The sequence below is a fragment of the Lepus europaeus genome, chromosome 9 (assembly GCF_033115175.1).
Source record: "Lepus europaeus isolate LE1 chromosome 9, mLepTim1.pri, whole genome shotgun sequence".
NCBI lineage: Eukaryota > Metazoa > Chordata > Mammalia > Lagomorpha > Leporidae > Lepus > Lepus europaeus.
The window spans coordinates 68287005-68299257 of record NC_084835.1 but is presented as its reverse complement, the minus strand read 5'-3'; positions in this window follow the sequence as shown (position 1 = coordinate 68299257).

Sequence of the window (12253 nt, the reverse complement as noted above, 5' to 3'; positions counted from 1 at the left end):
GTTCACCCCCCAACTGGCCACAACAGCTGGAGTTGGGCTGATCTGAAGCCAGGAACTTCTTCCAGTTCTCCCACATGAGTACAGGGGCCCAAGCACTTGGGCCATCTTCCACTGTTCTCCCAGCAGGGAGTTGGATTGGAAGAGGAGCAGCCAGGGCTTGAACCAGCACCCATATGGGATGCCAGTACCACAGGTGGAGGCTTAGCCTACTCTGTCACAAGGCTGACTCCTGGAGCCAGAATTTGAACTCAGTTCTCTGACTCCTAATCACCACACTGTACTGCCTTCTGCTAGGACATTTGAATAAAAAAAGCAAGATGCAAAAATCTTGGCAACATAACCAATCCTAAAGAGGAATTACATTTTAATTCTAAGTTATCATTCATAAGGGACCTTGTTAGTAGGTCCCATCAATGGTATAATTAAGTTAGCTATTAACAGATTTGCTGCCTCTCCCTTGACCTCTGAGTTTTGGAGACCTTGTTTTGCTAGCTATATCGTCAACAACAGTATCTTTTATAGCTCGATTCAGGCACAGGGTTGTAGAGGAGCTCCCTGTGTGCAGCAAGAGGCATGAGACACACACACACATAACTTTAAACCAGGGCAGGATTTAGGAGTCCACCATGCAGGCTCTGGGAGCTCAGGGCAGGGCAGCTCACTTTCCAGCAGCCCAGGAACTTCTGAACTGGAACCAGTGGATAGCTTGCTCGGGGCATAGTGGTCAGGGCAAAGCAGCTGCAGGCATGAACTGTTCATAGGTCACTCTGCTCAAGATTTAATGCACAGGGAGGAACCAAACTTGCCTGGCTGAGCCTCGTGTCTCCCTCTGCACAGGCATAGAAGGGCATCTCAGTGAACAGTCCAACATACTAACTCCGTCTAGGGAGCTTTGAGGCACCAATGGATCTCAGGTCAAATCTGTCACTTCTCCACGGATGACAGTTTGCTCTTTCTGACCCCTAAAGTAGGCTGGGCCACCTTTCATGCATCCTCATAATACTAGGCAGCACTCTGTTCTTCCAATTTTACATGTGGCTCTACCAGTGCTGGATTTCAAGACAAACTATAGTTATTATAACCAAAAACAGCATGGTACTGGCATCAAGACAGACACATAGGCAAATGATAGAGAATAGAGATCCCAAAGATAAAATTCATGAATGTAAAGCCTACTGATTCTCAATGAAGATGCCAAAAACATCACTGGAGAAAGGACAGTCTCTTCAGTAAATGCTGCTGGAAAAACTGGATACACACATGCAGAAGATTAAAACTTAGTTCCTAACTGTCACCCTACACAAAATAGATCAAACATCTAAATGTAAGAACTGAAACTAGGAAACTACTGGGAGAAAGCATAGGGAAGTGGCTGCCGGCCCTGTGGCATAGTGGGTAGAGCCACTGCCTGCAGTGCTGGCATGCCATATGGGCACCGGTTCCAATCCCAGCTGCTCCACTTCCAGTCCAGCTCTCTGCTATGGCCTGGAAAAGCACTGGAAGATGGCCCAAGTCCTTGGGCTCCTGTACCTGCGTGGAAGACCTGGAAGAAGCTCCCAGCTCCTGGCTTCAGATTGGCGCAGCTCTGGCCATTTCAGCCATCTAGGGAGTGAATCAGTGGATGGAAGACTGACTCTCTCTCTCTCTCTCTCTCTCTGTCTCTGCTTCTCTGTAACTCTGCCTTTCAAATAAATAAATTAACATTTAAAATATAAAAAAGAAAAGAAAGCATAGGGAAAACATTTCAAGTCACTGGTATAGGCAATGATTTTTTGGATAAGACAGGCAACAAAAGCAACACTAGACAAATGGGATTATATCAAACTAAGAAGCTTCTGCACAGCAAAGGAAATAACCAACAGAGCAAAGAGACAACCAATGGAATGGGAGAAAATATTTGCAAACTGACAGGATTAATTTCTAGAGTATATAAGGAACTCAGCAATAAAACCAGTCTAATTAATAACTGGGCAAAAGATCTGAATAAACATTTCTCAAAAGAAAAATTCAAATGGCTGACAAATGTGTGAAAAAATGCTCAATATCACTAGCCATCAGGAAAATGAGAATCAACACCATGATTATTATCAAAAAGACAAAAGAAAACTGGAAAGGATATAGAAAAAGGAATCCTTGCACACTGCTAGTGGGATATAAGTTAGTACAGCCATTGTGCAGATTCCTCAGAAAATTAAAAATTGATATGTCATATGCTCCAGCTATCTAACATCTGGGTATATTACCTAAAGAAATGCAATCAGCATATCAGTGAGACACCTATCTTCATTGTGGAATTGTTCATACTGGTCAAGATATGGAATTAACCTAGATGGCCATTGATGGAGGAATAGATAAAGGAAATGTGGAATATACACACAATTGAATATCATTCAGCCACAAAAAGAATGAAATCCTGGCATTTGCAGCAAAATACATGAAACTAGAGGTTAAGTGCAATATACCAGACACAGAAAAATACTACGTGTTTTCTCTCATATGTAGGGATTTTTAAAAAGTTGAACTGAGCTTAGAATAGTGATTACTAGAGACTAGGAAGGGTGTAGGTATCAAGAGGGAGGCTGCATAATGGATAGTAGAGAGCGGTAACAAGCTCAAGGTTTCCACAGCACAGGGGGTAACAATTCACAACAGTGTATTATGTACTGTATAAAGACCTAGAAGAGAGAAGCTGGTAGGCCCAAACACAAAGAAAAGGAAATGAAAAGGCTAGCTGCCTAGTGTAATTATTTTATGCTGTCTATATGTGTTTGTTGAAATACTGCACTGAGGGGCCAGCACCATGGTGCAGAAGGATAAGCCTCCATCTGCTGTGCCAGCATTCCATATGGGCGCCAGTTCAAGTCCTGGCTGCTCTGCTTCCTATCCAGCTCCCTGATGATGCACCTGGGAAAGCAGCAGAAGATTGCCCAAGTGCTTGGGCCTCTGCGACCCACGTGGGAGACCTGGAAGAAGCTCCTGGCTCCTGGCTTCAGTCTGGCCCAGCCCCTGCTGTTACGGCCTTTTGGGGAATGGAACACCAGATGGGAGATCTTTCTCTCCCTCCCTTTCTATATTTATGCTTTTTAAATAAATACATCTTTAAGAAAAAAGGAAAATTGTACTGAATGCTATAAAATGTATAAGTATTAAATGTTAATCAAAAAATTTAAAAATAGAAATTCTAAATTCAACAAATCACAGTTTCCATAAGTTTAAATGACAAAAATCATCTATAATCCCACCATGTTAATAAAACCTCCATTATCATTTTACTATTTTTCTTATTTACATTTCTACCTTTTTTAAAGCTTTATTTATTTGAGAGGCAGAGTTAGAGCAAGAGGGAGAGACAGAGAAAAGTCTTCCATCTGCTGGTTCACTCCTCAAATGGTCACAATGACCAGGGCTGGGCCAATCTGAAGCCAGGAGCTTCTTTGGGGTCTCCCATGTGGATTCAGGGGACAAGCACTTGGGACATCTTCCACTGCTTTCCCAGGTCATAAGCAGAGAGCTGGATCAGAAGAGGAGCAGCCAGGATATGAACCAGCACCCATATGGGATGCCAGTGCCACAGGAGGAGGCTTAACCTTCTATACCACAATGCCAGCCCCTCCCATGTATTTTCTTAGATTGGGTCCCCTAAGATGGAATTACTTGCTTAAAGATTAATATTTCATTGTTCTTGATACAGATATTGCCCAATGTAACAGCAATGTCTGAAGTTTCTCATATCCTAACCAGCACCTTATTGTGAAAAGTCCTTCATAAATGACATTTTTTTACCTCACTGTTACAATTTTTATTTTTTATGAGAATCAATGTTTTTCTAGGTTTGCCTAGTGACTAAATTTCATCTTGTGCACCATCCTATTAAAACAGTGGCTAAAGACTTTGTCCGTGTTTTGCTTCTATCAGTTACCTCAGTGTCTCAAATCTAGGAAAGGTGAAAGAGAAAAATTCTAAGGAAAAAGACAGGAAGGAAGGTAGAACAGAATAACTCCTGGCATTTTCAATCCTGTGAACACTTGTTAGGTGTTTGTAGATATGTAGCTTGTTGAAGCATGGATTTCAATTCTATAGGCTAAAATAAATACTTAGAACCCTCCTCTGGAATTCTCATCCAATAATCTAACATCCTAAGTGTCTGAGATTCCAAATGAGTTATTTTCCTATTCTAAACTTTCTTTTTTAAAGATTTACTTATTTATTTGAAAGTCAGAGTTACACAGGGAGAGGAGAGGATAGGGACAGGGAGAGGGAGAGAGAGAGAGGGAGAGGGAGACAGAGAGATATTCTATCAGCTGGTTTACTCGCCAGATGGACGCAATGGCCAGAGCTGCGCCAATCCAAAGGCAGGAGCCAGGAGCTTCTTCCAGGTCTCCCACGCAGATGCAGGGGCCCAAGGAGTTGGGCCATTGTCTACTGCTTTCCCAGGCTATAGTAGAGAGCTGAATGGGAAGTAGAACAGCCAGGACATGAAGCTGCACCCATATGGGATGCCGGCACTGCAGGCAGCAGATTTACCCACTACACCACAGCACTGGCCCCTCTATCCTAAACTTTCCTAGCTGCCACTGGCACTGGGATCAACAGTTACAGGCAGTAAGACAATGCTGTGTACATCTTGACTATCTAATAAGCTCCTGAATAAAATAATGGTGTAACAGGAATTTATTGAATAGTTGCTGTTTGCACAGAGAACAGAATATTTTCACATCAGAAATAGAGAAAGACCATTTAGAAATCCAACAAACTAGGGGAACTATGAAATTTCTTCAAATGGTGATGTTTATAACCATACCATGGGTTTTCCATTATTTTGCTATTATTGTTTACAAAAGCCAAGAACATTTATTCTATTACTCCTCTTAAACATTCATTCACAGAAAAAACACTCTAAATCTATAAGTAGTTTACTAGTATTTTGATCATTGCTTTTTTTTTTTTTAGGTAAGAGGATCTAATACATCCTAAATCCAGCCAAGTAGAATTACTCCTTCTGTTGAGACCTGATAATTCTGAAATACATATGGGTAATGCAATAAACATAGTTGCAAGAAAATATGTTAGTCACTTGTTATGGAGTACTATTAATTGGATGACAGTCTAATAGCTATTTAAATTAAATTAAATGACAACTCCTTTAAAAATTAAATGTACATATATACTGTATTCTGATATTGCTGTTCTTTGTATTATATATTAAATCACCTGTATTTCCACGTTTTGTCACTTCTCCAAGCATGCTACTTTCTAATTACAAAAAGTTTTTCCTGGACGGTGCCGTGGCTTAACAGGCTAATCCTCCACCTTGCGGCGCCGGCACACCGGGTTCTAGTCCCGGTTGGGGCGCCGGATTCTATCCCGGTTGCCCCTCTTCCAGGCCAGCTCTCTGCTGTGGCCAGGGAGTGCAGTGGAGGATGGCCCAAGTGCTTGGGTCCTGCACCCCATGGGAGACCAGGAGAAGCACCTGGCTCCTGGCTTTGGATCAGCGTGGTGCGCCAGCCGCAGCTGCCATTGGAGGGTGAACCAACGGCAAAAAGGAAGACCTTTCTCTCTGTCTCTCTCTCACTATCCACTCTGCCTGTCAAAAAAAAAAAAAGTTTTTCCTTCAATTTGTTTTTAATTCAAAGGTCAGACAGAGAGAAAGAGAGAGAGAGACAGAGAGAGAGAGAGGCTGAGAGAGAGAGAGCAAGCTGTGAGAGAAAATTGTACTTCCCATCGACTAGCTCATTCTCCAAATGCCCAAAACCCTCAGGATAGAGTCTGGGGTGGCATCAGCTGAGAACCAAGTACTCAATCCAGGCCTCCCATGTGAATAGCAGGGATCCAATTACCTGAGCCATCACCCAGAGCCTCCCAGGATCCACACTCTAAGAAGCTGGATCAGGAGTCAGAGGTAAAGATTGAACCCAAACACTCCAATATGAGATGCAGGCATCCTAACCATCGTCTCGATTTCTAGGCCAAATGCCCATCCCCTTCAATTTGTTTCTGGGGACTGGTGTTGTGATGTAATGGAAAAGCCACCACTTGCAAAAATAGCATCTCATGTGGCCTCCTGTTTGTGTCCTGGCTGCTCAACTTCCAATCTATCTCACTGCTAATGCTCTGTGGAAAGCAGTGGACACGGCCCAAATGAGTGTTCGGACCCCTGACACCCACATGGAAGCTCCTGGCTTCAGCCTGGCTCAGCCTTAGCTGTTGAGGCCGTGAATCAGTGGACAGAAGATTTCACTCTCTGTCTCTCCCTCTCTCTCTGTACTTATTATTCAAATAAATCAATCTTTAAAAAATCTTTTGAATGTGCATATTATATTTGACATTTCAGAAAAAGAAATCTAATTCATTTCAATAGCTTCTGTATTGTGTATTTGTGTGCGTAGTAAAATAAATATGGCATAAAATGTAACATTTAAGCTTCAAAAAACTTTTACTCATTTGAAAGGCACAAAGAGTATTCACCAATCTGCTGGTTCAATCCTCAATGCCTACAATAGCCTGGGCTAGGTTGAAGCCAGGAACTAGGAACTCAATCTGGTCTCCTACACAGGTGGCAGGGACCCAACTTCCTGAACCATCACCTGCTCCCTCCCAGGGTGCTCATTAGAAGGCAGGTGGAATCAGGAGTGGGGCCAGTCCTCAAACTTAGGCACTCCTTTACAGGCTATGGGCATCCCAAATGATGGCCTAACTGCTACAACCAAATGCCAACTGCAACTTTAAGCATTTTTCAGTGTATAGTTCCATGGCATCAAATACATTCCCATAATGCAACCATTACCAACTGTCCACCTACAGAAATTTTCTTGTCTTCTCAAAGCGAAACTCTGTACCTTTTATACACCAACCCCCATTTCTCCTACCTTCTAGCCCTGACACCCACCATACTACATTCTGTCTCTATGAATCTGACTACTCTAGGTACCTCATATAAGTTGAATCATACAGTATTTGTACTTTTGTGACTTCCTTATTTCACTTAGCACAATGCCTTCAAAGTTCATCCATGTCATTGCATATATCAGGATTTCTTTCCTTTTATAGGCTGAGTAATATTCCATTGTATGTGTAAATCTAATTTTGCTTATCCATTCATCCATTGATGCACACTTGCATTATTTCTACCTTTTAGCTATTGTTAAAAAAAGCTACTTTGAACATGGATGTGCTGTAGAACTTCATTTTTTTACTTAAAATTTTTAATTTTATTTATTTGAGAGAAAGGATCAGATAGAGCTCTCATCCACTGGTTCATTCTCCAAATGCCCACAACAGCTGGGAACTTGGTCTCCGCCTCCCACGTTGGTGACAGGAACCCAATCTCTTGAGCCATCACTCTGCCTGTCAGGGTCTACATGAGCAGGGAGCTGGAGTCAGAAGCCACATATCAAACCCAGGCACTATAATATGGGATGTGGGCATCTTAACTGCTAGGCCAAATGGCTACCTCTCATTTTTAAATTAATACAACTGTGTTTTCTTTGGACAAGGCTTAACATACTACATGGAAAACACAACATGTTTTAGGCTGATGTTCACTTAATGTCATAATTAATGCTCACTTAGTGACAGTGGTGCAACACAGAGATAGGAGTGTTATTTGCCAGTTTATACGACTAAGGATTACATGCAGAACATACACACACAACCTTTCAAATTATAAAAACAAATGTAATTAAAGAGAGGACGCTAACTCTTTAAAGAAACTTCCAGCTGGTCTTGATCTAGTTGATAGAAAAGCTTGTCAGGGAAAATTAGAGTTCAGCAGCAGCCAATTTAATATAATCAATTCCAAATGAAGATAAAGCTTTTCCTAAATCATAACTGAAGGATACCAAAAAAAGAAAGAAAAGAAAAAAGAAAATAGGGACTATTGATAGAATCCCAGATTCCTTGGTGCATAGTAAATCTCAAATAAATACCATCTACTGAACATTTCATAGATTTGTTATCAGAGAGGTGCCAAAACATAAGTTATAAAGGGAACCTGACATTTTCTAACCAACAAGCGATGAGAGTTCACAGGATGGAACGGGAGCTCATATTCAAAGCAGTGAAGTGGTTAAAAGAAAGAAAAAGAGCATGAGATGCTGACTAGGATTTTAATCCTCAGTACCACATTTCCTCACAGGTGACTTTACCCAGGATCCTTAGACATGTCAAACCTCAGTAAGCCTCAATATCTTCATCTATCAAGCAGTAAAAGTTTTTACATTATCAGAATATGTGAGAACTACATTACATAACCCATTATTGATATGCATCATAAATGCTATGAAAAAATGTCAAATATTCTCAAAAATGCTAGTCTCCTGCTCTCCTTTACACCTAATGTTACCAATGTTTTTGAGTTTTCTATATGAAGGGGGAGGTTTTTCTTACATCAATAATCTTCAAGTGTTTTTTCTCTCTCACATTCCTCCTTAGGAAATGGAAAAAGATACATATATTCTTGCATGTGATTTTCCAATATAAGTTTAAAAATAGATAATTTTTATCCTCCCATCATTAATATTAGCATTTAAAAACTTCATCTCTCTCAAATGTACCCAATTGAATTGAAATAGTATAGCAAATTGATACCCATCCTCATCCATTTACACAAATACACAATAGTTTCTCTTTTTTTAAAACTTTTATTTAATAAATATAAATTTCCAAAGTACAGCTTTTGGATTATAGTGGCTCCCCCCCACCATAACCTCCCTACCACCCACAACCATCCCATCTCCCACTCCCTCTCCCATCCCATTCACATCAAGATTCATTTTCAATTATCTTTATATACAGAAGATCAATTTAGTATATACTAAGTAAAGATTTCAACAGTTTGCACCCACACAGAAACTCAAAGTATAAAGTACTGTTTGAGTACTAGTCATACCTTTAATTCACATAGTACAACACATTAAGGACAGAGATCCTACATGGGGAGTAAGTGCACAGTGACTCCTGTTATTGATTTAACAATTGACACTCTTATTTATGATGTCAATAATCACCCGAGGTTCTTGTCATGAATTATCAAGGCTATGGAAGCCTCTTGAGTTCGCCAACTCCGATCTTATTTAGCCAAGGTCATAGTCAAAGTGGAAGTTCTTTCCTCCCTTCAGAGAAAGGTACCTCCTTCTTTGATGGCCCGTTCTTTCCACTGGGATCTCACTCACAGAGATCTTTCATTTAGGTAATTTTTTTTTTTTTGCCACAGTGTTTTGGCTTTCCATGCCTGAAATATCCTCATGGGCTTTTTAGCCAGATCTAAATGCCTTAAGGGCTGATTCTGAGGCCAGAGTGCTGTAGGACATCTGCCCTTCTATGAGTCTGCTGTGTATCCTGCTTCCCATGATGGATTGTTGGCAGTGACACCACCCATTTTGGCATTGCAGCTAAATACAAGCTGGATTGTTGAACTTTCTCTGATAAGCCTGGCTGGACTGAGCAGACCGTTCAACCAGGAGTCAAACTGACCCTCTCAGCTGTCATCAACAGGAAGAACCTCAATGCAGGAGGTTACAAAGGTGGGCTGGGATTTGAACAGGAACTTAATTGGCTTTGAGTAAAGCATCAGATTGGTCCCTGGCAGTGAAGAGAAATGAAGCCACTATGTTTTGGCCTTAAAATTCTTCTGTGAAATTTCAAGCATGTGAATTTTTACTCTTCCTTTTTTTAAAAAAAAAAATATTTATTTGAAAGGCAGGGTTAGAGAGAGAGAGAGAGGGCAGGAAAGGCAGAGATCTTCCATCTGCTAGTTCACCCCCCAAATGGCCTCAACAGCTTTGGGGGTAGGTCAGGCTGAAGCCAGGAGCTTCTTCCAGGTCTCCCACGAGTGTGCAGGGGCCCAAGGACTTGGGCCATCTTCTATTGCTTTCCCAGGTGCATTAGCAGAGAGCTGGATGGCAAGTGGAGCAGCTGGGACTCAAACCGATGCCCATATGGGATGCCAGTGCTGCAGATAGTGGCTTTACAACTGCGCCATGGTGCCAGCCCTGAACATTTTATTCTTCCAAAGAATTATAATCCTCCCTACACTGAAGTCTAGAGATTGCAGGTCCATCCTAAGGGAGGTTCTTAAAGGCATGCCTGGAAGTTGTCATGTTTGTGCCACATTTCGGTTCAGGTCTGCATGTTAATTTTAAGGCGTTCCTCAGCAACAATGCCCTGTCATTAATGGAAATGACCCAGCCCTCCAGCTTGTTCATCACAACCTGCATGTCCCACACCACTTTTTCATGACCTTTGAACATTATTGTTCTCAATCCCCCAAAACTTAAAAAATACATTTTAAAAGCATAATTTAAAACAATAATTAGAAAAGTAAACTATCTGCTACCCTTTAACTCAATGTAATTCAGTTTACTATGGTCTTCGTAAGCACTCTTACAGCCAAATAGCAGTTGCACCACTTTTTCCATCCACCAGGCTCGCGAAATATTTCCTGAAACACTTCCTTATTCTTTTCTTAGTATTTTTCTTCCCCGCCAACTTACCCAATGGCCAACTGTTTAGTAAAATGCCTTTGAGATTTACTTTGTAAAGGTTTTGTGCCATATAAGAGCAGACCACATTGCTGACCAGATGAGGCAAGGCTGCAGATGAGAGGTATTTATTTACTCCCTCTTTTATCCTGTTTTCCTGTCGTAAAAACTGTAAACTTGAGCTTGAGAGGTGAGCGTTTGCAGAAAGATTCTAGAATCTTGCAAAGACAATACTTAAGGGATTGCTAGGAAAAAGCACCAGTAACTGAAAGCTCAGTCAGTCCCTGTGCCCCACGCTGAATAAAAATAACAAGGACAAGATCTGAAGATAAAGCAAAGAGACAGTTTAATCTATTGACCGAGAAGGACAATAGCAGACTTTTGAGTCTCAAAAACTACTCCTGCTTAGTGAGGAAGGTCTGGAGTTTGTTTGTTTGTTTTTAAAGATTTATGGATTTAGTTAGTTGAAAGGCAGAGTGAGAGACAGAGAGTGAGAGGAAGAGAGAAATATCTTCCACTCATGGGTTCACTCCTCAAACGGCTGCAGTGGCTGGGGCTGGGCCAGGCTGAAGCCAGGAGTCAGGAGCCAGGTGCTCCATCCTGGTCTCCCACGTGGGTGACAGGGGCCCACTGCTTTCCTAGGCTCATTAGCATGGGACTGAATCGAAAACAGAACAGGCGGGACTTGCCCAGCACTCAGATATGGAATGCTGGTGTTGCAGATGGTTAGCTTAGCTGCTGCACCACAATGCCCGCCTGGTCCGGGGAACTTAATAAGGCTGTAAAGGAGGTGGGGCTGCTGCGCCAGGTGCCAAAGCCTGAGAGCAGGGCATGGACGCCAGCGCGGTTCCATGGGAAGCTTGCTTGATGGCTGACTTTATCATGAGGAGACACAGGCAACATATTCCATACAAATAAGTAGCTACAAAAGAGTATTTTGGCTGAAATCTGAAAGAGGCAAAGTCTTGTGTTCAGATATTCCAATTTTTATTTAGCAGGATGAAGCCCACTCGGCCCGGGGCTCATGCTTGACCCTTAGCTATTGGTCCGCCTTTACATTCTGTTACGATAAACTCAAACCTCTGGCCATGCTGACCTGGGAGGACCAGAACACTTTGCAACTGCAGCTGGTCTTCCCAAGGCCAGTCTCTGGAATTCACCAACAAACACCATTTATCTGTTTGAACTGACAATTTAATCAGTCGCAGGCTCAGTAGCTTGCTTTTGTTCATCAGAATATGAAAAGAAAGATGTACTCAGTCTGCTTATACATCCACTTTACTGAATGGCAAGAAACAGTGTTTCACAAGTTCCACAGAGCCCACATGGTAATTTTTTTTTTAAAAGATTTATTTATTTGTGTGAAGGTCAGAGTTAGAGAGAGAATCTTCTATCTGCTGGTTCACCCCTCAAATGGCAGTAATGGCTGGAGCTGGGCTGATCCGAAGTCAGGATCCAGGAGCTTCCTCTTGGTCTCCCACGTGGGTGCAGGGGCCCAAGCACCTGTGCCATCCTCTGCTGCTTTCCCAGGCCATTAGCAGAGAGCAAGATTGGAAGTGGAGCAGCTGGGACTCGAACTGGTGCCCATATGGGATGCCAGTGCCGCATCCTGATGCACCACAGTACTGACCTCACCACACTGTATTCTTTTTTTTTTTTTTTTTTTGACAGGCAGAGTGGACAGTGAGAGAGAGAGACAGAGAGAAAGGTCTTCCTTTGCCATTGGTTCACCCTCCAATGGCCGCTGTGGCTAGCGCGCTGCGGCCGGCACACCA